A 27144-nucleotide genomic window follows, 5' to 3' on the forward strand; every position below is an offset into this window, starting at 1 on the left:
AGACTGGAAAGTCTTCTCTGAGGAAGCTGAACAGCCCAAAAACCAAAGACACTGACGTCTGTGGTTCCCCAATGAAACAGACCAGCCAGATCACCTACAATGATGACCTCAGTCCACAGGCTCCACCTCCACAGACACAAAACTTCAGTCAGCCCCACTTAAATATGAGCAGACAGCCAAGGATAGTAGACATTTAAGGAGACCATATAATTGAAATAAACCAAAAAAGTAACTTAGCGGATTCTCCAGAAAGGAAAAACCACTTAAAAGAAAAAAAAAACTATAGTTACTATCCCTAGAAGAAGAAATAAGAGAAGATATTGCATCCGTGACATAAGAATAATACACTATATGAAAGGAGCATTCAGAAAACAAAAAGGAATGCTTGGTAATAAAAAATAAGTTGTGAAAATAAAAATCTCAGAAGAAAGGTTACAAGACAGAGTTGACGAAATAGCCAAAAAAAAAAAAAAAAAGTAGAACATAAAGACAAATAGAAAATAGGAAAAAAATAAAAAGGACCCTCTGGAGCAGACCAGTATGTCCAAGAACTGAATAATAGGGTCACAGAGAGAAGAAGAAATAAAGAGCATCATCAAAGAAAAATTAAGAATACTTCCCAAAACAAAAAACATGAATTTTCTTTGTTGTTGTTTTTGTAAATGAAATTTTACTGGAACACAGTCACACCCACTTGTTCCATACTATCTATGGCTGCTTTTGCACTGCAACGCCAGAACTGAACAGTTGCAGCAGTCATAGATCAGCAAAGCCTAAAATGTTTACTAGCTGACCCTTTACAACAAAAAGTTTGCCTTCTTCTGGGCTAAATTATGGTCATACCCTTCTTCCTTTTTTTTTTTAATCTTTATAATAGAAATTTATTCTGGATGTTCACTTTTTTTATTGATGTATAGTTGATTTACAGTATTGTGTTAGTTTCTGCTGTACAGCAAAATGATCCAGTTATACGTATATGTATATATTCTTTTTCATTATGGTTTATCACAGGATGTTGAATATAGATCTCTGTGCTATACAGTAGGACCTTGTTATTTATCTATTCTGTATATAGTAGTTTGCATCTGATAATCCCAAATTCCGAATCCATCCCTCCCCTACCCCCTCTTCCCCTTGGCAACCACTTTTCTGTTCTCTATGTCTGTGAGTCTGTTTCTGTTTAGTAGATAAGTTCATTTGTGTCATATTTAAGATTCCACATATAAGTGATATCATATGGTATTTGTCTTTCTCTTCCTGACTTACTTCACTTAGTATGATAATCTCTATGTCCATTCCTGTTGCTATAAATGGCATTATTTCATTCTTTTTTATGGCTGAGTAGTATTCCATTGTATATATGTACCACATCTTCTTTATCCATTCATCTGTTAATGGACATTTAGGGTGTTTCCATGCCTTGGCTATTGTGAATAGTGCTGCTATGAACATAGGGGTGTGTGTATCTTTTTGAATTATAGTTTTGTCTGGATAGATGTTCAGGAGTGGGATTGCTGGATCAACATGAATTTTCAAGTTGAAAGGGCCCAGAGTGCCCAGCAGAGTGGATGAAAATAGACCTAGATTCCCACCAGGTCAATCACTGCAAAACTGCAGAACCCTCAGAATAAAAAGAAAATCCTACAGCTGTCAGGGTGCGGGGGCGTGCGGGGGCAGGGGGAAGGTTTTATAGAAAGAATCAAGAAGCAGAAAAGCAATAACTCCTCAAAGGTAACACTGGAAGCTAGAAGACAATAGAAAAATACCTTTTAGATTTTTAAGAAAAAGTATTTCCAACCTAGAATTATATACCTAACCACACTATCAATTCAGCGTGAGGGAAAAAGAAAACCTTTTCAGGCACACAAAGTCTCAAAAAACTTACTTTCCATGCAATCTTTCTCAGAATCTACCAAACTGAAAGAGTTTACGTAAAATTAGGAAGGCATAGTATACAAGAAATGGAGATTCCAACACAGAGAAGGAACCCCCAAAAATGATCATGGCGGGAGGTGCCAATATGGCAACAGGCATAGCGAGTAACTAGCCCCCAGAGGAATGATTCAGAAGGTCACAGGAGAGGTTTGTTCAGGAAGGTGATGTTGCTAGAAAACTCAATGTGTTTGGATTTATTGAGAGAGAAGTGTTTGAGGTTGAACGATCTGTCAAGTACAAAAAAATGAAGCAAACAAATAACAAGGCTGTTATTAGCACCAGAGAAAACAAACCTATTGTGCAGGGGGAAATGTGGCATCTTGCATGGCCCTAGATGTCAGTAGCATTTATCTAGTCATAATAACATGAAATACTGATCTAACCACAGTTATGAGACAACTGAGTGAGAAAGTAATGGGAAGAGAGTGCATAAGTGGAGGGAGTTAAATCCTAATCTTTCTTAGTGGGAGGGCAACAAATAAACACCTAAACCTGAAAAATTAAGAAAGTAGCAAAGTAGACAAGTTCTTTAACCATACAGGGATAAGCACCAAGGAAATTGACTAAGAGTTGAAAGTTGTCACCTAATGAAAAAGCTTATAAACACTACTTGGCTCTTTAATCTATGTGCATATCTAGATTTGATTAAAATAAAAAGGGAGCTAAAAATTGATTACAGTAGTAAAGGTCCTCGCTGGGCCCTCATTTTTTTTTGATTTATTTATTTACGTATTTATTTATGTATTTTTTTTTTGGCTGCGTTGGGTCTTCATTGCTGCGTGTGGGCTTTCTCTAGGTGTGACGAGCGGGGGCCACTCTTCGTTGCGGTGCATGGGCCTCTCATGGCAGTGACCTCTCTTGTTGCAGAGCACGGGCTCCAGGCATGCGGGCCTCAATAGTTGTGGCACTTGGGCTCAGTAGTTTGGGCACGTGGGCTCCAGAGCGCAGGCTCAGCAGTTGTGGTGCGCGGGCTTAGCTGCTCCGCAGCATGAGGGATCTTCCCCGACCGGGGATAGAACCTGTGTCCCCTGCATTGGCAGGCGGATTCTTAACCACTGCACCACCAGGGAAGTCCCTGGGCCCTCATTTTTAAGTTTTAATCAATTCTAATGAATAATTTACTATATGAACATGTTAGGTAGACCCAATCTAAGAAGAGCCTATTGTCTACGAAGTTTCAGTCAGTCTTCCTGAGATCCAAAAACTAGAGAAAAACAGACCTTCCAAATGTCATTTGGAATCTGGGCTTTCACGATTTCTCCTGTGAAGTTTATGGTAACTATGTAATCTGCCCTTGTTCCTAGTACTCTCCACCAAACCCAAATCTTACCAGAAGTATTTGCTTGGGTTTGGGTGAGATAATAAATGCTCTACTATCCACTATGTAATAAGATCCCAGGAGGCTGCTTCTACATTCTGCCTTGCTTGTGGTTACACTATCTTGAAGATGTTTTCTGGTTTCATAAGGACTATTAGATAGCTAAAATTAACAGGATGCCTGACATAGACTAGATCGAGCTAGATTCTGTTTATCAGCAATAATTCCATGAGAAATAGTAGAACCCTGATAATTTGATTTAGGTTTTTTTTTTTTAGATACAATGGAAAAAATTTAAGCCCTTATATGTGCGTGCATGCATGCATAAATAAATGCACAAGAGAAAAAATTGGTAAAGTAATTCAAGTATGTTTAATATTTAGAGATATAACATTATACCCCATAAGTAATATTATAAATAATTCACTATTGTTAAGATATTTCCACAAACTATATGACAGAGTTTTTGAGGCAAATCCCTGTGTAGTATAATAATCATGCAAGAAGATTTTACTTACCTCAAATTGCTACCAACAGATTAACCCAGAGAGCCAGATACTGTGCTGTAATAGTATCCTGGCTATTAACAGACAAGTGTTTATAGGTGTATGATCAGAACTTGAAGCCTACTTCTTTATGATCAAAACGTAAAACTTAGCAAAACATTTACCTGTACTGGGAGTTTTAGAATATTATTTCTAATTTTCTTAATGCTGTGGTGGTAAGTGTGGTAGGCAGAATATCACCCCCCCAAAGGTGTCAATGTCTTAATCCCCAGAACCTGTGAAGATGTTCAGCAAAGGGGAATTACGTTTGCAGATGGGCTTAGGGTTGCTTGTCAGCTCACCTTAAATAACGTAGGGAAATTATCCTGGATAATCCAGGTGGGCCCAGTGTAATTACAAGGGTCCTTAAAAGTGGAAGAGGGAAACAGATGAGTAGGCCAGAGTGATGCAATGAGAGAAAGACAACCCTACATTGCTGGCTTTAAAGATGGAGGAAGGGGGCCACAAGCCAAGGAATGTGGACAGCCTCTAGAAGCTAGCTAAGACAAGGAACCAAATTCACCCCTAGAGCCTCTGACACCTCAATTTTAGCCCAGTGAGACCCGTGTCAGATTTCTAATCTCTAGAATTGGAAGATAATAAATCTGTGTTGTTTTAAACTACTACATTTGTAGTAATTTGTCACAGTAGCAATAGGAAACTAATATAGTAAGCATTGTTGTCTCTATTTTGAAGATGATAAAAATAAGGTTCAAAAGATTGAGTAACTTCTCTACAAGCATGCAGGGGTAGTAAGTGGCAAAGCCAGGACTGGAACCTAGGACAGTGTGATTCCCAGGTTTCCCAAGAGTGAATCCTGACATTTTGCTTGCAGTTGTAGCTGACATTTATTGAACACCAACCAAGAATGAGGCAGTCCCTGTCCTAAGGTCTCCACTGTGCTATCTCATCTAGTCCTTACAGCAACCTGTGAGGGAGGGGGTAGTTATCCTCACTTCTTACAGGACAAAGTTGAGGCTGAGGGAGGTAACAGAGAGTGATGGAGGTACGATTTAAATCTGTACCATCAGACCCGAGTACCCCCACTCTTCATCTCAACACCACTTCGCCATCCGCTTGCAGTTGATGGACAAGGGAACTGAGTGTCAGCTGGCTGACTCTTGCGTGGTCACCAATCAATGTGGAGCCACAGCCAGATGGAGAACCCAGGTTACCTCCTGCCTCCTCTAGGGCTTCATCTTCTTGAAGAATGTACTTAATGTGGAAATACAGGTAGGAAAAAAAAAAAAAAATCTGAAACAAACATACTCTAGAGAGAAAAGGGTACATTTGCTCTCTACTTCTTGTTGGTGCAGTTCAGTTTCCTGAGAAACTTTACACCTACCCCAAATCATTTCTGTCACAAATAATTGTGCAGCTCCCAGGTAGCTGTCCTGTCTGTAATTTAGTAGTTAGGCTCATTAACATATCTTTTACCTAGGTGAAGCTTCTCATTAGGTTAAATGCGTTAAAAGATTATCACCCTGACTGCATAGCTCTAGCTGGGGCTGAGATGCGCCGCCCTTGACCCTGTGTTTCCTTTGACAGACTCTCCAGAGAAATGGTCCAAGACGTTGAAAGGGCTGTGCTCTTATTTTCTGTCACTTTTGTACATAATCTAAATCTTATCACACAAACAACACATAACGCAAGTTAAACAGATTTAAATTTAAGCAAAATTGAGTGTCACCACATGTGCTTATGCCAGATCTATATAATTCTTTAGAGGTTTCTGGAAACATGAACCAAGCCATTTACGCTTCATAGGAACAGATTATATCATTTGAAATCCTCAATAAAAATGCAGTCTCATATTCTACAGATGGGTGTCATTTAATTAAAATATGTATTTAAAATGCAAAGGGCTACATTAATTCCGTGCTGTGGCTGAGATTTTAATTGCACTCGAGTTAGGAAATTCTGAGTTAATGTTCCCCTGGCATCACTCATTCAGCCTCTTAGAACAGATGTATTGTGATCCAAAGAGGCTTTCAATATGTTTTCACATGCGTTACATATAGGAATGGCTTTGCGATGCTAGGGTGGCAGGCACCCTACAAACAAAGAGATGCTTCCGTGAGGAGCCAGCACCACAGCCTGTGGCCACTTGCCCTGGTTCCTCCACTTTGCCAGGTGGCCCCAGCTAATCACTCCCTGCCCCTGTGCCTCATCTGACTCCCCTACATCAGATATCCCCAAAAGGTTGTCATGGGGCTCCTGTTTTGTGGGGGAGTGGGTCCTTCAGTATTTAAAGGGCTCAGACTTTTTTTTAAAAAAAAGACCAGCTCTGGGAATGCCTTTCAGGTTTAGAGTACATTTTAGAGTATACTCTAAGTGTTTAATAAATGCCAATTGACCAACCAAGAAAACCATCAACCTCCCTTATATAGTGTTGTGATACAATAAACTACGAAATATGGTCCATAGTGGAACACAGGAATTTTGAACTCTTAGGAACTTCTCTTTAGACTACAGACAGTCGAGGGGCAAAAGAAGTACCAGCGCCCAGAAGCATTTCTTACAAGTAAGGCATGGAGTTGAAAGAAAGTGACAGATAGTGGAGGCCGTGGGCACCAAACGGGGATAATTAGTGTCAAGGATTTGGGGAAAAGACCGATTTTATACTTAAATTTTTAGAGAGGAATCCATGATATTAAAGTATCAAAAAAGAAAGAGATGAGAATTCCCATGAAGGGAAAGAGCAGGATGAAATTGACACCAAACCGTCTGTCCCTTCAGTCTGTGCCCAGGCCTGGGGAAGGGTATTCAGTGGTGAACAGAAGATCCGGGATCCATGCCATTTGGGGCCTTAGAGCCTCGTGGGGCCATTATCTACATAGGACATGAATGCAGATACGTGGTTAAATTACACAGAGGTTTTGTTTTATTTTTAACACAGTCACCTAGGAAATATCGAAGATTATGGAGAAAAGAAGAAAGGGGTAGCTCGACCTGAAGAGATGAATGTTAAGAGTAAGTTTAGAAATGGCAGCCTGTCTTACATATTTTATGAGGTTGTTTTTTATTATGTATGTACGCCCCTGTGAAATCTTTTCAACTAAAATCTGCAACTCTAATATGAGAGAATCTATAAGAAAGCACAAGTTCTTAGGAAAATCGGCAGTATATAAATCTTTGGGGAAGAAAATAAATCCAAAACTCCCTTAGAAAAGTCGGTAAAAGAACCAGTCATAGAGCTCAGGTCTTCTGGCTCCTCGTCTAGTTCTTTACGACAGAATACAATACAGTCTCCCTGATACTAACTTTTTTTTGTTTGTTTTTTTTGCTGTACGCGGGCCTCTCACTGTTGTGGCCTCTCCCGTTGCGGAGCACAGGCTCCGGACGCACAGGCTCAGCGGCCATGGCTCACGGACCCAGCCGCTCCGCGGCACGTGGGATCCTCCCAGACCGGGGCACGAACCAGTGTCCCCTGCATCAGCAGGCGGACTCTCAACCACTGCGCCACCAGGGAAGCCCGATACTAACTTTTTATATTAAAACAGAAAGCCAGCTAAGTTGAAGAAACAGCCATATTTGTCTCTCAGGCTTTTAAGCTTAGTTTTATCAGTCTACACTTCACTGGTTCAAGATTGTCAGCCATAGAGCAAACAACCACCACCAGAAGGAAGACTCTAGTTTCTAAATGGCCTTCCCCAGACCCATCTTTCTTAAGAACCACCTGTGGAGAGGCTGGTTAAAGGCTGAAAAGAGAACCTAGGCCCTAACTGTGTAGTCCTTTGTGAACTACAGTGGTTACAAACCCCAGAGAAATGAAATACGATGATGTGCCTCAGCGGCCCAGGCCTGGCTTTGGAATTCTGCAGGGGAGATAAGGTTTCGAGGACCTTGGCAAATGGAGAAACCTGATCATCAGGGTTAATGTGCAAGGCTTGACTCGTAAAAGATTGATTGCTCTTTATTGTTGTAGAGGACCAATAGGGCTTCAGAGTTGTTGGTTTTTAAAAAATATTCCCGGCTCACATCTGGGCTCTTATATAAATCAGATATATCTATCTATAAAATCTGATGGAGAACTGTTTTGCCCCTTTTTTCTTTAATTTTTGTAAGATGGAGAAAGAGAGAAAGGAAGGAAGGGAAGGGAAGAAGGAAAGAAGGAGGAAGGGAGTACGTTTTCTTAAGGCACGATGTTTGCACAAACTAATTGAAAACAAACCTTTTTCGGAAGAGTTATTGCCTCCTTAAAAGTGCTATAATTTCCATGTGAAACGTATGCCTTCTTGCAGAGGCAGAGAGGAGTACCCCAGGCAGTTCTAAGGAGACAATTTCTTACTGGTTGGAGTATACACACCATGAAGGCTGTTAATTCACAAAATGAAAAACCAGTTAAGTGTTCAGCTGGGTCCTCCTCACCAGTGGCAGCTGCGCCCTCTCCCGCGTTAGTGTCTGCTGAGCTGAGGGGAGCCTCTCCCGCGTTAGTGTCTGCTGAGCTGGGGGGAGCGTGGTCAGGCCTGCTGATCACAGCTCATCTCAGTGAGTTTACGCCGCTCTCTGAGCTTCGTTGGGCATCTCTCCTGTCTTCGTTGAAGTGAGCAGGCCAGGGGTACCAAAGAGGCTCTGAGTTACTCTGTGTATTTAAAACTTTTCTAACTTGCTCTTTGACTTCCTTCCATGTCCCCAGCAGAACCTCTCTGGCTCTACACATGTGTCACTTACACTGCAGTCATCCATTGGTTAATCCCCGCAGCCATGTTCTGAGCTAATTAGAAAGCAACATCTTTATTCCCATTTTACAGATGGAAAACCTGAAGCAAAACAGTGTGAGCTATGCTTAGCCAGTGACAGAGCTCGGGTATTGATCTCGGAGCCTCATTACTTTTCATTAAACTAAAAAGACATTTTACTCTGCCTCTCTTTTTTCTTCTCAAATTCTGTACTTCTCATTCTTCAGCACCCCTCATTGTACATGATGAGTCTGTCCATCTGTGATTTCCACTTCCTCATATGACAGATTTTTTTACCAGTCATTCATCTGTAGTGCTTTATTTCCTTCTAAAAAATCCGTTTTGGTGAGTCTTGGACATGTGTTCTAATTTCTGGATTAGAAAGTCCTTTATTTCTCTTTCTTATCATTTAAGTTGCTTCCTTACCTAATAAAAGAAGTATAGTGACATTTTAACAAACTTGAAATATCAGAATTGCTTAAGTTCAAAGCATGTTTTTTCTTTTATTTATTTATTTATTTACATCTTTATTGGAGTATAATTGCTTTACAATGTTGTATTACTTTCTACTGTATAACAAAGTGCATCAGCTGTATGTATACATATATCCCCATATCCCCTCCCTCTTGTGTCTCCCTCCAACCCTCCCTATCCCACCCCTCTAGGTGGTCACAAAGCACTGAGCTGATCTCCCTGTGCTATGCGGCTGCTTCCCACTAGCTATCTATTTTACATTTGGTAGTGTATATATGTCAGTGTTACTCTCTCACTTCGTCCCAGCTTACCCTTCCCCCCTCCCCGTGTCCTCAGGTCCATTCTCTACGTCTGCATCTTTATTCCTGTCCTTCCCTTAGGTTCTTCAGAACCTTTATTTTTTTTTTTTTTAGATTCCATATATATGTGTTAGCATACAGTATTTGTCTTTCTCTTTCTGACTTACTTCACTCTGTATGACAGACTCTAGGTCCATCCACCTCACTACAAATAACTCAATTTCGTTTCTTTTTATAGCTGAGTAATATTCCATTGTATATATGGGCCACATCTTCTTTATCCATTCATCTGTCGACGGACACTTAGGTTGTTTCCATGTCCTGGCCATTGTAAATAGTGCTGCAATGAACATTGTGGTACATGACTCTCTTGGAATTATGGTTTTCTCAGGGTATATGTCCAGTAGTGGGATTGCTGGGTCGTATGGTAGTTCTATTTTTAGTTTTTGAGGGAAACTGCATACTCTTTTCCATAGTGGTTGTGTCAATTTACATTCCCACCAACAGTGCAAGAGTGTTCCCTTTTCTCCACACCCTCTCCAGCATTTATTGTTTATAGATTTTTTGATGATGACGATTCTGTCTGGTGTGAGGTGATATACCTCATTGTAGTTTTGATTTGCATTTCTCTAATGTTAGTGATGTTGAGCATCCTTTCATGTGTTTGTTGGCAACCTGTATATCTCTTTGGAGAAATGTCTATTTAGGTCTTCTACCCATCAAAGCATGTTTGAAAGCATACTGTGGTAGGATGTGCAGAGGGAGTATTATTCATGTGTCTTTATGTTTAAATAAAGCAAGTCTTAGATGAACACTGCAAATGCAAAAATTTACAGATTTTCACTCTCTGTATTAGGGAACTTCTTGTGATTCTGTGTGTTATGGGTTTTTTGAATTGCAGAGAATAAGGAAGGGCTGGAAGTGTATTCCTTACAAAAGTGAATTTGGCTTTCCTCTGATTTTGCCTTTGACCTCTGACTGTTCTGTCGTGTTCCCTGGTCTTGCCAGCTGCTGCACCCTACATCCATCTTCTCCGGTAGGTGTCCCCTACTGAGGAGACAAAAAGGCACATGGTCAGTTAGCTCGAGAGTCATAATGGTTACAGCTATAGACAAGGATTCATAAATCATGTGTTCTATTGAATTTATCCAATAGTTAATTTCTATTGGATAAGTTTATCTAGTTTAATTTACTGGATCAGTGAAGTCCTATCTCATGGAGCCATCAGGGAAGATACTCATTCATTCAGTAAATATTTATGGATCAACTTGTTTTAACAAATAACACAGTACCAGCTATGTGCTGGGTCCTGGGGACATGAATAAACAAGGCCCAACCTCTGCCTGCAGGGGATTTATAAGTCATGGAAAAGACAGGCATGAAAGTTATTACACCATGTTGTGATTCGGCAGCATACTATGGGAATATATAAAGTGCACATTTTAAAGGAGAATATAAATATCAGAGAAGGCTTTCTGGAGAAGGTGGCAGCTCATCTGGATCTTAAATGATTAAATAGTAATTCACCAGACAGAAGGGCATTTTATGGAGGAGAAACCAAGAAGGGAGGGGGAGGGGAGGAGAAAAGGCTATGATGTGAAAAAAATATGGTGAGTTCAGGGTAATTCAAATATTCCAGAGGGCTGGAACATGAGGTTCACAGTAGGGGAGCAACAACCATGAAACTAGAGATGGGGCAAAGGTCAGCTGGGATTTTATTTGGAAGACGATGTCAAGATATTGAAAGATTTTATTTTATTTATTTTTTAATATTTATTTATTTATTTTTAATATTTATTTATTTATTTGGCTGCACAGGGTCTTAGCTGCTGCGTGCGGGATCTTCGTTGTAGCATGCGGGATCTTTTAGTTGCCGCATGTGAACTCTTAGTTACGGCACGTGGGATCTAGTTCCCTGACCAGGTATCAAACCCGGGCCCCCTGTACTGGGAGTGCAGAGTCTTAGCCCCTGGACCACCAGGTAAATCCCAAGATATTGAAAGATTTTAGATGTAGAGAGATGGTCAGATGGGGTTTTGGAGTGATTTCTTCAGCAAGACTACAGAGGAATAATTCTTGAGGCAAAGAGATTAGTTAGAAACCTGCTACATTAGTATGGGTGATAGGACTTCCCTGGTGGTGCAATGGTTAGGAATCTGCCCGCCAGTGCAGGGGACATGGGTTCGAGCCCTGGTCTGGGAAGATCCCACATGCCGTGGAGCAACTAAGCCTGGGTGCCACGACTACCCAGCCTGCGCTCTAGAGCCTGTGAACCATATCCACTGAGCCCGCCTTCCACAACTGCTGAAGCCCGCGTGCCTAGAGCCCGTGCTCTGCAGCGGGAGAGGCGGCCACAATGAGAGGCCTGCACACCACAGCGAAGAGTGGCCCCTGCTTGCCGCAGCTAGAGAAAGCCCGCGCACAGCAGCGAAGGCCCAAAGCAGCCAAAAATAAATAAATAAATTTAAAGAAAAAATACTAGATTAAAAAAAAAAACCGGGTGATGGTGAAAACCTGAACCACGATGGAGACAGGGAGGTTGGATTTAGAGATTACAGAAGAATGATCAGCAGGCCTTCCTAGTTAGATATAGGAAGTGCAGGAGAAGGAGGCATCCAAGGCCTTTCCAGGTTCCTTGGCTATACAACTGGGTGGACTATGGCTGTGCTAAGCTTTGTGCCAGGATATGGAATTAGCTCTGCCAAACAGGGCCAGAAGTTAAAATGACGCTCGTTAAAATGAAACCCTCCCTGCACATCATGGATGTGTAGTACAGCTTACATCTACATACAAGCAACTAAAGAAGAATATCCAGATGATTTAGTTGAACTAGAACTTTATTGTATAAAATTCTCCTTAGGATATATACTCAATTGATTCACAGAAATTTCTCTCATCGTAGAGATAATTGTATTAGTAGTAATTGATCTGTAATACACAAATGTAGTCTTAGATGGTGATCATGATCATTGTTATTAGATGATGATGATGATGATGATGATTATTTTCCTAGCAGACCTGCTAGATGTTGCAAAATGGACTCATTCAAATGTCTTTTTTTTTCATGCCCTGTGTTTGCCCCATGTTGAGAGATAAGAGTGAAATAGGGTTAACATGTAGAATTATAAGCATGTTAAGGTAATTGTAAGATAAATAACCTAGAGGGGTTCAGAGGTAATTCCCACACTGGGCAATAAGCTTCTGAATACCCCTAAAGTAACTCAACTTAGTATTGTTGGTATCACAACAAAAGTTCTTGTGAATGGCTTAATGAAGGAAGAGGTTAACGCTACCAACTAAAATTAAGATGTGGGATCCTGTATAAGTTTCACTGGGAATTGACTCTACTACTGATTTTGCGATTACTTATAAACATGTTTGCTGTATGTACAGTGCTTTCATGTAAAATAATGGCACAATACAAAATGGACCATTTGTGGTACCTAAGGAAATTAAAACCCTGTAGAAATTCTTCTACATCTATTTTGAGTTCTGTATCTCATATGGAAGAAATCACAATTGTTTAGCAACCATCCTTGCTAATAGATAACATGAGAGAAATATTTTATGAAAATCCACCTCTCTGAGGAGAGGTTAGAAATAACATTCAGTTCAAGAGTGAAACATAAAAAGAAGCAGCAAGTAATATTGTTATAAAAGTGTACTACAGACCACTCAGTGAGCTACAGACGATGGATGGTGCTCTCTTGATATAATTATGACATCGATATGCTGATAGTCGTGATGGGAGGTTGCAATTAGCTTGATGTTTTCAGAAGTCTAATTCAACTAAAATAGGCTGAGATGTAAGTTCTCCACTTGTCTTTTAGATGATTTTCCTTCCAAGAGGGAAAAATATGGAGACTAAATATTCTGTACTTAATTCTGACCAAAAAGAAGAAAATTTAAGAAGCAAAAATTATAATAGTCTTTGGAGAATTTTACCAAATGAGAGTTCACACAGCGAAGAAAGTGAAATACATTTTCAGAGATTTGGGAAAAAAATATAGATGTGACCCGATGGTTAGAACCTATCAAAGGGAATATAAATATAGTTCATGATTGAGGGGTGAGAGATTATACAGTGTAAAATTTGAACCATATAATGCTAAGTAATTTCAACAAAAAATAATATCAAACACACTCTGTGCCAAGGTGTATTTTTAAAATACACACACACACACACACACACACACTCATACACACACACTCAATCCTCACAATAACCCATGAAGTAGATACCGTAGTTATTCCCATTTTTTACATACCGGGAAACTGAGGCACAGAGGTGCAATTACTCACTCAAGGACACATAGCTATTAAGTTATCAAGTGGTGGACCAGAATCTGAACTTCCTCAGTGTGCCTCCACAGTCTGTACTTTTAACCACCACACTGCTGTACAGTATCCAGAGAGCTCTCTGATGAGCTCACATAGAAGAATCATAGATGAGTGCAGAGCAGGCACACGAAATGTAAGGGGAGCCTTTAGGTAAAGAGTCAGGGAGGCAAAACCCAGAATGCCTTGCTGCTCATTAGAGATGCTGAGGACGTTTAGGCACAGAAAACAGGAAATGTATAGGCCCCCAATTAGTAAAGTAGTGAAGGCCATTAACAGAAAGCACAACGATTCTATTTCTCTTTTGTTTCTGTCTTACTTAGAAAGGGGACTGTTCTTCCAACGAAAGGGTAGGACAACTCGTGGTAAGAAACAGTTGTGAGGAAAGCATCAGGTGGCATCTGTCTTCCAAAGTGGAGTTCAAATATATTATGTTGGGGTGTTTAAGGAAACCTGCTGAATTTGAGGAAATGTGGAGCATGTAAAATATGACAGAACACCAGATTACAGCAGATATGCCTATTCTTTTTTTTTTTTCTTTTCTTTTAATTTTTTGGCCACGCTGCATGGCACGTGGAATCTTAGTTCCCTGACCGGGGATCGAACCCATGCCCCCTGCAGTGGAAATGCCTATTCTTAAAACAGTGAAAGCTGAAGAAATTCTAGAAACTATAGACAAAAGTTTGACAGTGATCCCTAGAACTGATATGATTGTTGGCACCTAGAACAATGTGATGACGGACAGGAGGCAAAGGAAGGCATCATAGCTGCCCAAGAGCCACCAAAAGAGACTGGACAGCATTTATAGTGGAGAGAATGGTCACTGTGCATATATCTGTCTAGTTAGTGGGCAGAGACAAGTCTAGCCACAATCTCAAATGTGTATGTTTAATTTCCAAATAGATATGAACATGTTTTTCAACTTAGCTCTTCTGTTTTATCAAACCAAGATTTACCGAAATCACTTGTTGTTTCTCTGAAAATGAAATTCTATTAGTCAGTCCAACAGAGGAAGATGTAAAAATGTAAGAATGTTATTCACTTTTTAAAAGTGAGTGTTCTGATGAATAGCCTAAGAACAAAGAGATCTAAGCCTTTATGGGTCAATACCTAGATGGTTCCTTCTAAACTTCAGGCCTTTAACCTGGTTGCCAAAGGGCTGGTGATCCAAACCATGGAGCCCAGAAGTTGCGACATACTTAGTGTTCTCACGGACATGGAGTATTTTAGAAGATACCTCAGTATGAGGCCGAAGCTTTTATATAGTCATTGAAAGCAGCTCCAAACTGAGTGACTTCGCTAAGATGAAAAGTCTAGGGACTTCCCTGGTGGCGCAGTGATTAAGAATCTGCCTACCAATGCAGGGGACATGGGTTCGATCCCTGGTCTGGGAAGATCCCACATGCCGTGGAGCTGCTGAGCCCGTGCGCCACAACTACTGAAGCCCGGGCGCTTAGGGCCCGTGCTCTGCAACAAGAGAAGCCATCGCAATGAGAAGCCTGTGCACCACATCGAGGGGTTGCCTCCTTGCTCTCTGCAACTAGAGAAAGCCCGCGTGCAGCAATGAAGACCCAACGCAGCCAAAAATAAATAAATAAAAGAAAATAAAGAAGTCTACTTTGTTGAGCCTATACCTTTAATCTGTGATTTCTTTAGAAAACTGCAGAAAACCCCACGGCACGGTTTTCTGAAAAATTAGACAGCAGGATGGTTCTGTGAAACATTTCCTGAAGGGAAGATTGAATCTACTTTGCAAGGGAATCTTGGCGTGCATTAGTCAGAATGAGAGCAATTTATAATTTGTTCAGTACTCAGTAAGTACCAAAAAAATTATCCTACAGTTCGTGTAACTAAAATGATAAAGAGAAAGCAAGTCGTTCGTTTCCAGGTAAATATTATTTTTATTACTTATATAGCTCTTCCTGCCACTCATCCCCATTCTATAGGAGTTGTCCCATAATTTAAAGGTTTGGCTGGCACTCGGAGGTTGCAGTACAGTGGGACGTTGTTTGCTTGTGACCAGATCCTTCCTCTTCAAGGGCAGTGGTTTGCAAACAGCTCTTTTAGCAGCAGACTTGTCCTGCCAAATCTTAATGGGTAGCGAATGAAAGAGGAGCTTCTCCAAAGGCGGAGGAGGGCAAAACCAAGAGAATGGAGATTGGGAGATTAGGAACGCTATGGAGCACATCCTGAAAATCCTTGCCGCAGGGGTTACGACATGCCATCGAAGGGTGGCCCAGGGATTCTTGGTGACCCTTCATCCCACTCCTTCCTGCTCCAGATGTGCTCTGAGATCTGAGTTGCCTTAGCTCAGAAATATCTCCTGAGCAGAAGGTTATATTTATTCATCAAGGCTCAGTCAGGAAAACAGAAGCCATTTTAGGGATTTCAAGCAAGAGGGAATTGAATACAAGGAATTAGATGTTTTAAAAATTGCTAAAAGGGCTTAGAAAATAGCTGGAAGGAAGCAAAGAGCAAGGAGAACTAGCGGCTGGCTTGCAGGGAAATGAAGAAATACAGGAACTGCGCCAGTGGTTTCACCTGCCTGCAGTCAGGAAGCAGCTGTTGCAGGAGCTCTCCTGGAAGCTGCCGCAAGCCTCTTATTTGCCATCTGCTTGAGCATCTTTCTCCCGCTGCAAGAGGAGAATGATGCCCTCCCCTTCTTTTCGCCTTCCACATCTTTCGGGAGTGCCTCTCACTGGCAGAATCTAAACTCCAAACCCTACTGGCAAGAAGTTGGAAAATGTGCTTCCAGGAAAGGGGCTGGGGATGATGCCAAGATGACAGCAGACAAGGGCACAGACTATTTGCCCATCTCACTTTCTGTAGTAAATTTAATCTAGGGTGATATCAAAAGGAACATAGTCCCAAGAAAGCAAATAAAATAACAAGTCTCCTATGGTGGTAAATATAGAAACCATCTTTCCAAAATAAGCCTGATTCAACTGTTTTAGCCTTAATAGAAGACCTGACTTGTCAGTGTCTTTATGTGCATATTGAAATAATTTGTAACGCAATTTCAGTCTCTTCAAGTGAAATCGCAATTTCTATCATTTCAGGTCAAAATTTCAGAGTCTGTATGGATTCATCATCATTACTCCCTTACCTCTACCACATGGACACGTACTCGTGTGTATTTCTTCTCTCTCCTCATAGTGCCTTTAGCAGGAGGGAAAATAAACTGACCATGAAATAAATTCTAATTCAAAATATAAATATAAATATGACCTTTCCAGCCCTATGTGAGTAAGGAAGACCTGATCTCTCAAAAACACAATTTCAAAGCTTTTTTGAATATCCTTTTGAACTCCTAAGATAACACCCCAGTTCACTTTGCTAAAGAATCAAGTACTGGGGACATCCTTTTCTGGAAAAGAGAGATCCTTGTCATTCCTCCCTCACAATAAGGTGAGGAAGACAACTTGATCTCCTCCCAAGCTGCTTTTGAGTGTCATTCCTTGCTTTCCCACCAAACGGCCACCTCCTCATGCCTGCCTGAAATGCCCTCTTTTACTGGATTTGCAGCCCTGAAGAAAATCATTCTCCCCTTTTTGTGGATGAAAAGAGCAAATTTAAGCCTGCCACCCTGAAGCCTTTTTTTCCTCCTGCATGTCTCCACTGATTTGAACATTGAGAGAATTCTGTAGTGTTCTCAGACCTTTGCAGTTCCTTATTTAAAGGTCAAAATGTCATGAGTTTATACAGGTTGAATGTCTTAATATCTCAACATGTGATTTCCTTTCTGTGCGTTAGCCACAGGAACAACTAAGCCCACAGCTGTCTGGTTTTTTGCAAGGTGTTTTGATGAGTAAGGAGATGAGTCTAGGAGTTTCACTCTTCCAGAGTTCCCACTAGGAGATCCAACAATAATAGCGTAGATTTACTGAGCCCTTACTATGTACTAAACATTGTTCTGAAAGCTTTATGTGTTCTATATCGTTGAATCCTTACACAGACCTTTGGAGGCTGAAACAGTGACTGCTCCAATTCAAAGTTTTCACAATTTGCCCAAGGTTATTCAGCTGAGTCAAGTTGTTGAGTCAGAATTTAACCACTACTTTCTGAGCCTAAACATCGGTAGTTAACCCCAAAGAAATGTTGTGGTAGGTAGAAAAATCAGGTTCATAATTAATATGAGAACCATACTCTTTTACTTCAGGAAATAAAATTATTTAGATTTTCAGGCAATATCCTGAAATTATATAATCACCTGATAGATGAATGATTGCTTCTCTATGTAGCTTACCCTTAACTGGCATAAAAAACAGATTATTAATTTTGGTTTTTAGAAAGTTGGTTCTGGAAGCATCTCTGTGAACTGTTAATTATCCTAGGGATTATATGGCAAGACCAGAATGGATGTGTGAACAGTATTCATGTGTTACTAATGTATAAAGACAGAAATATGGCTGTATATTATGAACCTTCACAAGGCATTAGTCAATAGGTGTGTGGCACCCATTCATCAGCTTAGCCCGCACAGGGAATATCTGACCCAGCAGAAATGAAAGGGGAGCTGCTTAACTGTTATCTTTACTGCATCCTGGAGAAGTGGCCACGCTTGTCCTCACTGAGTAGAAATTCTCTTAGCAAAATTTACATCTGTAAACCCTGCCCTGTGTGTTAGCAAGTTAATTCTCTCCAAATTTCTTACTTCCAGCCTGCTTCAAAGCGAGCTGTCACCAACTACACAGCTAGTCTCGGTGATGGTCTGTGTGCTTGGTGGCCGGGTCAACTCTGTCTTGCAGTTAAGTCAGTTGTCTGTGTGTCGTCCGCATAGCAATAGGATCAGAGTGACCAATGCTTCTAGAATTCTACCTATTTTTCTCATCAGGTTTTCCCATTAAATGCATAAAGCTAGTATAATCCTTCCTTTACCTGAAGCTATATAGATAAAGGAGAAGAATACTGGGTTTTTGTCACTTTGTCATTTTTTTCATTCAACACATCGTTACTGAATATGTAATAGTAGTAGTAACAGTAATTGCCTTATATTAAGCCCTTGTGTGCCGACGCTATTCTAACTGTTTATACCTTTTCTCATTTAATATTCAGAATCCCGTGAGGTAGGTATGAGGATTCTCCTTTTACAAGTGGAGAATCTGCGATGAGAAGTTCACCCAAATGGTATATGAGAAAGTCAGAATTTGAACTCAGGTCTGTCTCCAAAGGGTACCATCTTGTTCATTGAACTTGACACTTGACTGCAGGTTGCAGAAACTGCTTTCTATGCTGGGGCTACAAAGATAAAAGTGAGGTTGTACTTGCTGTCAGTCAAAAAGGTGATGTTTATTTCTCACCTTGGCCCAAACTTATGAATGATGCAGCTGCCTGAGCAGGAAACTCGTGAAAAAAGGCAAAGAAAAAATTAAAATAAAGAGGGATGACATATAGGATTTTCATTTTAACTCCTTTAGTTCTATCTTTATTTGTGGCACTTTTTTGCTGTCATATTGGGTTACATGCTTTCTTTCCGTTTGGTTCAGTTTTACCATTTGTAAATGGACCTAATGTTTCTAATTTACCCAGTGAATAAGCCATCCCCTTAGGCTCTTTGGAAATTTTACAAATGCAGAGCTGGAAGGATCCTGTTTGAACACACGCATAAATGTTATCGCTTCGCTGTATAATATTTTTGCCTCTAAAATTCTGTTAAAACTTAAATCTGTGTCGTTTTTTCACCAAAATATCTGGTTAAGTATTTATTAACATTTTAAGATGCTCTTAGATGCAGGGTTGTTTTTGCCTCTCACTGTTGTGGCCTCTCCCGTTGTGGAGCACAGGCTCCGGACGCGCAGGCTCAGCGGCCATGGCTCACGGGCCCAGCCGCTCCGTGGCACGTGGGATCTTCCCGGACCGGGGCACAAACCCGCGTCCCCTACATCGGCAGGCGAACTCTCAACCATTGCGCCACCAGGGAAGCCCCTAGATGCAGGGTTTTACAGGAATACAAAAGGCTTACAGAGTCCATGGAAATCTAAGATAGCTCTACAATAGTGTCTTTCAACAGAAGGACAGGAGCTATTCATTAACGTTTCCCCCCATTTCTCTTTCATATCTGGCAGGACCTGAACTGGCCATACCGCACACCTTTTCAGTAGACGATTAGGTTTTTACTAAGCCTCAGGGAGGATTATTTGGAATAAAAGAAAAATCAATCTTAATGTTTCCCCCCAGGACTGAAAGAGACTGAGGTCTGTTCTATCATTCCCAAGGTGTAAAAACCATGTGTGTGTGCCGTTTGCACTGCATGGAGATAGGAGTCTAATGCTAAATGTCATGGAGGTCCAGGGCCTGCTCAAGCTTGTGACCATCAAGCACTGTTTCGTGAGGAACTGGATGTGATTTTCCCACTATGGAACTCTGTGGTGTGTAGGATAAACTGTTGGCTCAGAATTGGCCTCTCTCCTTGGTAGCCTAAGGAAACAGCTATCCTTTTTTACCTTGGTTCTTACTTTTGATTTGTTCTTCACAATGGGCCTTACACAAATCTCCCTTGCTTTCCCTGTATAGGTCAGCATTTGGCATAATTCTGCAGTTTCAAACACTCATAGGCTTTCTGGAGCTTCAGTTTCTTACCCTGAAATAGAATAATGTCACAGGCTACTAAACTATTTGGAAAACATAGGTTAACAGCATTGTGAAGATATAATGGGAAAAAAAATTATGAAATTCTTTGGTTTGTTCTTAACTTGAAGATTTAATTCCATAGGCATTACTGCTGAGTGTAAAGAAGAGCTATAGACTATGAGAGATACCAGGAAGAATAAGTTATTGCCTTTGTTGTCCTGGGTCTCACAATCTACCAGGGAAAATACAGTGCAAGGTGAAAGTGGTGAGGCCAGAAGAGGGGGGCAGAGAGTTACTAGAGTTCAGGGGACGGTCCCTAGCTTTGTGGCAGGTGCTGTGTTAGGGACCACATTCCCCATTTTGGTCCTCACAACAAGGCTCCGAGTTGTAGAGATGAGGAAAACGAGGCTTGGGGTTGTTAAGAAATGTGTTCTAGAGGTGACTAAAAAGTGGAAGAATAAATTTTACTCCTTTGGGAAACAATAGAAAAGAGTATGGTTTCACAGAGATGAAAATTACTCTTAGCATCATCCACAAAATTAAGTGCAAGTTATTTTTTTTAATTGAAGTATAGTTGATTTACAATGTTGTGTTAGTTTCTGGTGTACAGCAAAGTGATTCATATATATATATATATTCTTTCTCAGATTCTTTTCCATTATAGGTTATTACAAGATATTGACTATAGTTCCCTGTGCTATACAGTAGGACCTTGTTGTTTACCTATTTTATATATAATAGTGTGTATCTGTTAATCCCAAACTCCTAATTTATCCCTCCCCCCTTTCCCCTTTGGTAACCATAAGTTTGTTTTAAGTGTCTGTGAGTCTATTTCTATTTTGTAAATAACTTCATTTGTATAATTTTTTTAGATCCCACATATAAGTCATATCATATGATATTTGTCTTTCTCCGTCTGCCTTACTTCACTTAGTATGCTAATCTCTAGGTCCATCCATGTTGCTGCAAATGGCAAAAGTGCAATTTCTTTGTCGAAGCTGGTCTTCGGGTTCTTTTGGTGTAGGTTTTGTTTTGTTTTTGTTTTTGTCTTATAATAATACATTCCCAAATAAATGTTATTGAACATCTGGGACATTGGGCTGGGCAGTGAGTGGGACAGGCATATACACATGTGTATGCATGCACATACAGGTTCTAATCTGAATAATGCATAATATGTCCCCATACTTTACAATCATAATTTTATAGGTCAAGGAGCAATTTGAGTCAGCATTTTGGTTTTCAAAATCAATTGACTTTGCTAGTTTAAACCCAAAATTTCTAAAGTAATCGGGACTGAAAAGAGGTAGTTACTGTTTGGGGACAGAAGAACCATTGCTTCTGAAATAGGAAGCAAAATGGAGAGAACCTACCAAACATGTTTCTTAGATAAGGCCCATACTTATGTAGAAAAGAACTTAAAACTAGGTTCTAAATTGTTAGGAGAGTGGGAAAGAGTGACTATATGACTTGATAATAGGGGCTAACGCTAGGGCTGTTGGCAAAGAGTAGCTAGGTGTTAAAAATGTGTTTCAGGAAAGAGAAAGAGTGATCGGAGGAGTCACCATGAAATTTTAGCTTGGAGTAATTGGCTTAGTGAAGGAGGAAGAACGTCTCTATCATAGGAAAATTCAAATTAGATGCTAATAAGACAGTAGATACTTTAGCATGTGAAAATCACCTATCCATACTGGAAGCCAGTAGGTTTCATAGATAAATAATTTAAGAATACTTATAGTTAAAAAAAAAAAAAAGAATACTTATAGTGCTCGCTTCGACAGCACATATACTAAAATTGGAACGATACAGAGAAGACTAGCATGGCCCCTGTGCAAAGATGATGCGCAAATTCATGAAGCGTTCCGTATTTTTAAGCAAAAGAAAAAAAGAAGAATACTTATAAGTGCCTAATGTGTACAAAGCACTGGGGTGGAGGAAGGTTAGCATACATATGCTGCAAATAATTTAAGGGAATGAATAAAAAGTAGGGATAGTGGGCTTCCCTGGTGGCGCAGTGGTTGAGAGTCCGCCTGCCGATGCAGGGGACACGGGTTCGTGCCCCAGTCCGGGAAGATCCCACGTGCCGCGGAGCGGCTGGGCCTGTGAGCCAGGGCCGCTGAGCCTGCACGTCCGGAGCCTGTGCTCCGCAACGGGAGAGGCCACAGCAGTGAGAGGCCCGCGTACCGCAAAAAAAAAAAAAAAAAAGTAGGGATAGTGGTGCAGAGAAGTTAAGAAGGCTGAGGATAGAGCTAGCTGGCATTAGAGTTCCAACTTGGATCTGTGGTATTATAGTGTAGGACACTTTTAAATCCTATCCTAGTGTTGGGCTCGATAGTAGCATATCCCATAGGTATTTAAGGAGAAAAAAGAGGTTAGATGGGGGTCTCCTGTCACAGCCCCCATTGACTCTGTAAGCCCCAGGAGTTCTTAGTGTCACAGGCTAATTGGCATCCTTAATTTTATTTTTTTATAATGTGTGCCAGATTACAGCATCAAAGGATCTCAAAATTATTTCCAAAATCTAATAATACATTGTTCTAGGAGTTAGGAAGGTCCTATTAGCCACCATTTTCTAAATAGGAAAACTGAAGATTGAAAACTAAATAATTTTATCCCAGGTTCAAGCAGAGATCTTATGTGGTATCTGTACAAACAGGAAGAGGAGTCAGAAATAACGATTATACCAAAATTTGATCTTCTAAACTGTTTTCCAGTGAGAAAATCTCATGAGATCATTCTTCATTGTCTTTTCCCATCTTCTAAAAAGTTTGAATTCACAGAGTTAACCTTACTTTTCCTTCTATGACCATCTTCCCCTTTTCAATTTATCACTTTCATGACAGCTGATACTAGTGTAAGCTAATATTGCAACAATTTTAGATAATATTGCAGATGCACAAGGACATCCTCCTATGAATCAATTAAAGAAGTCACAGTAAGTTGCCATTGAAAGTGTAGCAGCTGCATCCTTGAAAACAGATGCTCTTCTGGGTCTGAATGTGTTCAATTTTGACTAATTTTAAGACCTAAACAGATTTCAGTCTGGTTAATATTAGGATGTGGAACCACTTGAGACATCCTAATGTCCTAGGCTGATTGCTTCTCCGTGACAGTTAGTATATGGCTTTCCTTGAGAGATGCTGAGTATTCGATATGCCAGGGATTTTATTTCAATAGAAGAGAGAGACCCCCAAGTCTTGGCTTCAGGAAGGTGGACTCATGAAATCAAGGTGACTTCTAAAGGCAATACAATTTATAGAAACAGTACTTAGGCTGTAGGGATTGGCCAGAATTGTCTTAAATTGTACTTCTGCAAGATTCCTAGACAGCCCAGGAAACCAGCTGTAATAAATTACTTCCCTATCCTACTCTGTCCCTAGGATATACTCAAGAAACTAAAGTGAAAGTTATAGTTGTAAATGGCAAGTCATTCCTTCTCCTGCCTGATCTTTATCAATCTGTTATTATATGAATTATTTGTCATGTTACATCGGTCAATTAAATCATTTGTTCTGTTTAAAAAGGCCTTGATCAAGCTCCTGTAATGCCTCCTGTTATTCTGCTGGCCCTGAAAATGTGGGTGCGTGTGTGTGTGTGTGTGTATGTATATGTGTGTGTATTTGTGTATTTGTGTGTGTGTGTGTGTGTGTGTGTCTGTATAAAATCCCTTACTTGAAGGAGTTAATGATCTGGTAGGGTTACATACTGATAAACAGATAATATCAATGGAATATGATAGCTAATAGAACTGTGTGAAAAACACAACCAGAGGAACAAGTGACCCTGCCTGGAGAATCGGGAAAGACTTTCTGAGCAGAAAGCATGAATAGTTCAGAAAGAGGAATAAGAGCCATCAAAGGTATAGAATCCTAAAACACCATAATATGTTTAGGGAATTTGCTTTAAAAGGGTGGCAGGTCAAAGGGCCCAGAGTTGCGGAAGAGGGAAGTTGGAGAGGAAGGAGAAAATGATGAAAGATGGAGAAAAACTGGGTTGGGCAGAAACCCAAAATCATGGAAAGCCTTGCTAAGGAGGTTCATGATATAAGCAATGGGAAACATTGATACTGTTTTTACAAGTAATTGACATAGTCAAATTTTGTGTCTTAGATAAATAACTGTTTAACTTATATTTAATTAGCTAAATATGGAAGATTGAAGTAAGGTAGGGGCCAGGCACTGAGGCAAAGACATCAGTTAGGAGACTATTGCAGTAGTCCATGGAAGAGATGAGGGTTCCACCAAGAAAGTGAGCAGATACAGAAACGACAAAATATATTAAGAAAACATTTAGGAAATAAAGTTGGCAGAAATTATTCCTTGCTGAGGGGAGTGAGAGAGGAGATTACTCTCAGTATTTGCAGCTGAGATTTCCAATAGAAAGAGAATTCAGGATAAAGAGCAGATGCTAAAGATAGACTTTAGTTTTGAACACATTGCATTTGAGAGGCCTGCAGGATGTACAGTAAAGATAGCTTGCAGACAGTTGATCGAATGTAGTTTAGGAGTCAACAATTCCAAGATAATAGGAAAAACCATGAAAATTGATGAGCTCACTCAGAGAGAGCATATAGAATGACAAGCAAGGGAGACCAATAGAGAAAAAAAATCCCCGGGAACCCCAGCATTTATGGGTGCGCTAAAGGAAGAGTATCCAGTGAAGGAAATTATTAAAACAACGGCAGGGAGGTGAAAGGACACCCAGAGAACTTTGGTGCCGTACAAGCCAAAAGAAAGCAGAATTTCAAGAAGGAAATGGGCAGTCCTGTGGAATGTAGCAGAGAGCCTTTCTGAGGGTAGGATTGAAAAGTGCCCAATGGATTTGGCAGTTAGGATACCATTGGTGACTATTATCAGAATAATTATTTAATAAACAGGTGAAAGCAGAAATCAGATTATGGAAGAACTAATGGAAGGCAAGACTATGGAGAAAGCAAATGTTGACAGTCCTTTTGAAGTCTTAGTAAGAATCTGAGGGACTTCCTTGGTGGCGCAGTGGTTAAGAATCTGCCTGCCGATGCACTGGACACGGAATCAAGCCCTGGTCCGGGAGGATCCCACATGCCATGGAGCAATTAAGCCCATGTGCCACAACTACTGAAGCACACGCTCTAGAGCCCGTGAGCCACAACTACTGAGCCCACGAGCCACAACTACTGAAGCCCGCGTGCCTAGAGCCTGTGCTACAAGAGAAGCCACCACAATGAGAAGCCTGTGCACCGCAACCAAGAGTAGCCCCCGCTCGCTGCAACTAGAGAAAGCCCGTGCACAGCAACAAAGACCCAATGCAGCCAAAAATAAATAAATAAATACAATATTTTTTTTTTTTTAAAAAAAAAGAATCTGAAGTGCTCAAGAGAGGAGTTAAGAGAGTGGGAAGGACAAAGTGCCTGGGGAGCACAGCATGAATTTGGGAAAGTTGCTGAGAAAGAGAAAGGAACTAGCCAAGTACTAGTGAAGGATTGACAGGTGGTAGTGAAGACTTTCGGGGGATTAAAATCCAGAAAATGTTAGTGGCAACAGTCTGTACTTTGTTCTGTTTTCCTGTCAAAAGATGAGTCGCAGAATTAGCCCAGGATTAGATCAGGTTGCCACAGAAGAATCTACCTAGAGAGTCATTGGCCAGACAGTGGCATGTGGCCACCTCCAGCCACAAGCAAGGCTGGGAATGCAGACATTTAGCTTCTCATAGTCCACCGTGGAGTGAACAAGAGAGAATTGGCAATATCTGTTGGTTCACCTAACAAGCAGTGTCTGCCCCAGAGACCAAGGTTCAGCATCCTCATACAAACCAACCAATTTAGCACAGAAAGCCACAGTCACGTTGCCACAAATAGTTAGGTGTCTCAAAGATGCCTGCTTTTATGCAGTGGTTGTAAGAGGAACAAGGATACTTTGAATGATCTGATGTGCCCCATCCCCAGTATTAGAAAAACAGCTCAAAGTGCATATCTTAATAAAATAATCAAGTACTAATATTGTTAAAGCCTAATATAGGTGGGCTCCGCCAATGTGAAGAGCAATCCCTGAGATAAATATACAGCCACGAACCTCTGAAAGATTGAGTGTGTATGTGTGCGGGTGTCCAGTAACCTCCTATCTTGACTATAATCTCCCAAGCAGATTCTCTCAGCATTGCTTTTTTGTAGATTTCCATTTGACATTTGAGAGCTAGGTAATTGTTTTGTGTTGGCTTTGCAATGCTCAGCACTTCTTTTCTCAGTACATTCCTTCTTGTTAAGAAAACTTCATAAATTTCAGTGAGCCCTGAGGAATTCTCAGACCAGCTTTTCAGTGGAGCCCTGGGCATCAGTTTTCATGTGCTTTACTAAAATGTTATTTTTGCTGTAGATTACAGTCTAGCTAAATGTACAACAGGCTGCTATTCTAAACTATTGCAAGTTTTATGTAGACTGCTTTCCCGGCTATTAACTTACTCTACTTGGATTCTTTTTTTTTTTTTTTTTTTTTTTAATTTGCAGAGTTTGGCCAGTCAGCTGCTACACATGATGAAATTACGTATTTCCATAAGAAGAAAGGGAATGTTTTTTAACTTGGTGAAATTTGTCCAAAATGCCTTTGGTAGGTTGGGAGATTAGTATAGCCTTAGACCTTGGACCATGAGCCCGGTTTCCTTAGGGTCTGATTTCTTCCTTTTTATTTATTTATTTAAATTTATTTATTTTTGGCTGCACTGGGTCTTCGTTGCTGTGTGTGGGCTTTCTCTAGTTGTGGAGAGCGGGGGCTACTCTTCGTTGTGGTGCGTAGGCCTCTCATTGTGGTGGCTTCTCTTGTCGCAGAGCGTGGGCTCTAACGCGCAGGCTCAGTAGTTGTGGCACGCGGGTTCTAGAGCGCAGGCTCAGTAGTTGTGGTGCACAGGCTTAGTTGCTCCACGGCATGTGGGATCTTCCCAGACCAGGGCTTGAACCCGTGTCCCCTGCATTGGCAGGCAGATTCTTAACCACTGCACCACCAGTGAAGCCC

General features: G+C 40.7%; 1 protein-coding gene and 1 non-coding gene across 3 annotated transcripts in view; both read left to right on the plus strand.

Annotated features, from left to right (window-relative positions):
- The window catches only part of EXOC4 (exocyst complex component 4), an 804198-nt gene that overhangs the window by 705894 nt on the left and 71160 nt on the right, over positions 1–27144 (plus strand). The window lies entirely within an intron of this gene.
- Positions 21927–22033, plus strand: LOC137229610 (U6 spliceosomal RNA). Its single transcript, XR_010945767.1, has one exon. It is a non-coding gene; the product is annotated as a U6 spliceosomal RNA (small nuclear RNA).

Source organism: Pseudorca crassidens, chromosome 8 (assembly GCF_039906515.1).
Source record: "Pseudorca crassidens isolate mPseCra1 chromosome 8, mPseCra1.hap1, whole genome shotgun sequence".
NCBI classification, from domain to species: domain Eukaryota; kingdom Metazoa; phylum Chordata; class Mammalia; order Artiodactyla; family Delphinidae; genus Pseudorca; species Pseudorca crassidens.